Source organism: Gavialis gangeticus, unplaced genomic scaffold (genome assembly GCF_001723915.1).
Source record: "Gavialis gangeticus isolate Ggan-Ray unplaced genomic scaffold, GavGan_comp1, whole genome shotgun sequence".
NCBI lineage: Eukaryota > Metazoa > Chordata > Crocodylia > Gavialidae > Gavialis > Gavialis gangeticus.
In genome coordinates, this window is record NW_017729033.1 from 13,486,207 (window position 1) to 13,488,541 (window position 2,335).

The following is a 2,335-nucleotide window of genomic DNA, read 5'->3' on the forward strand; positions in this document are numbered from 1 at the left end:
GGCTTTGATATCTCAGGTTGGTGACTACTCAGCTAGATAATCCAGTCCTTGCGTAAAGGGCATGAGCACACCTGCAAGTTACCCCAAGGTTGGGTTTTATCACATGCCAACAACTTTGCAGTAACTGCCCCTGTGTCTCCTCTTTCCGGAGGCTCAGCCCTCTTTCATGCCTGGCTCAGCTGCTGTGGATTCTCTTGCACTTACTATGGACTAAGAGCACACACGCAGGTAGTTTCCAAGAAACACCTGATGCAAGGGAATGCCTCAGTCTCCTTTCCCCTCAGAGGCTTGTCGGTGTTTCTGTGCCTTTGGGCTCAAATGAGAGAAGAGCAAGTTCATCCCAAAATGAAGCAGACTAAATGTTATAAACACAGAGCAGCTCAAGGGCATAGTCAACCTGCAAAGAATAACAGTATTGCCAAAAAGAGCACAAGGTTTATTTTCTCCAGGTCTGTAATTATGAAGCAGTTTGTTCTCCCAGTCCCCAATACCCAGCTACCACTCCTGCTCAGACAGGCATTGCTTTTACTCTACCTTCAGACAGATGCCCCATCTCACCTCTTTTCACTTCTCACCCAAACACAAGTGCCTCTGCTGAATCCACAGTCTGCTGGACCTAGTGCAGAGAAGCACCTTCCTTGAATCATAGAGAAACATATAGAAGTTGGGTTGGAAGGGACCTCCAGAGGTCATCTAGTCTAGTCCAACCCCCTGCCTGAAATGGGATCATCCCTATCCAAACCATTCCATAAACACCATAATCTAAACGCAACATAAGACTATCATCAACCCGGACACAACACAGACCTAGCACCCTAATCTGCCATGGGTAAAGCAGAGGAGCCAAGGCAGCCAACATCTTGTTCCTATGAAATTTTGTCAGTAAATAGCCAAGAGATTCTGGGTAGAGGGCCATGTCCCTGGTTATGAAGGAAGGCAAAACCCCCACAGTCCAGACCAATCTGAACATGAGGTAAAATTAATTCCTAGCCCCAAATATGGCAATTTGTCTGGCCCTGAGCAAGATGGGCAAAGCCTTCTAGCCAGGAACCGCTGGTTCTTTGCAGAAGCATTGGCACATACTAGTCAAAGTCCCCAGTCTTAGCTGTAGCCCACATCCAATGCATCTAAGGAAGGCTTAAACACACTGACATGTGTAGCAGAACAGAGGAGAAAGGGGCAGGGGCAATCAGCAAAGCCCAAATGCATTAGAAATACCCACCAACCAGTGCTGCCCAATCTCCTCTTGAACACCTCCAGCGATGGAGAGCCCACAACGTCCCTGGGCAGTCAGTCTATTCCACTGCCTCCCTGTTCTAACAGCAAAGAAGTTTTTTCCCAGCCATGCCCTATCTGACCACAGGGTAAAATTCCTTCCTGACCCCAAATGTGGCAATCAGCCTGACCCTAAGCAGAGAGGCAAGCCCCCCTAGCTAGGAACCTCCAGTCCTTTGGTCCCAGCAGGAGCACTGGCATACCCCGAAGTCCTCAGCTTTGGCTGTAACCAGCACTCAATGCTTTTAAGCTTTCTTCCATGTAGCAGGGAGGGGGTGGAGGAATCTGCAAAGCCCAGAACCATGGGAAATACCCATAGTTCACCACAGGCATCGCTATGCCTAGATCGTCCCTGGCCAGTGGCTGCCCAGACTCTTCTCAAACACCTCCAGCGATGGAGTCTATTCCATTGCCTCACTAGTCTAGTGGTGAAAACGTCTGTCTGGACATCCAATCTAACACTGCTTTGCTGCAATATCAAGCCGTTAGTCCACGTCTTCCTCTCTGCAGTGACAGAAAACGTGTGTTCCCTCTTCTCTACGGCAGCCCTTCAAATATTTGAAGACTCCTATCCTATCCCCTCTGAAACACCTTTTCCTCAAGCTGAACAGGTGTCGCTCCTCCAGCCCCTCCTCACGATATTGCTTTCCAAGCCCTTGACAATACCCGTTGCCCCCTGCGGACCTTCATCATCCAAGTGAGAACTACTGCTGCAGCCAAGACCAGAGCCCCCTCGTTATCATTTACGTCGCGCAAGCATCTTGTGCCCCAACTCAATCCCCGTAAGGACAACGTGCAAGGCGGCACCTGCCTGTTGGAGCCGACCATCCCTCCAGGGAGATGGGTAACCGCCATGGCATTATACCCAGGGCTCAAATTACATTTTGACTCTTGTGGGGGAGGTCTGCAAAAAAAAATGACACCAGTTCATTGATTAACGAGTCTACCTAAGTGAAGCAACAATGTGATCGGAGACCCCTCAGGTTATGATTTTCAAATCTTACAGGAGGGCTCTTATGGGAGAGGCTCAGCCCCCCCCCCCCCTTAATTTGCACCCTGG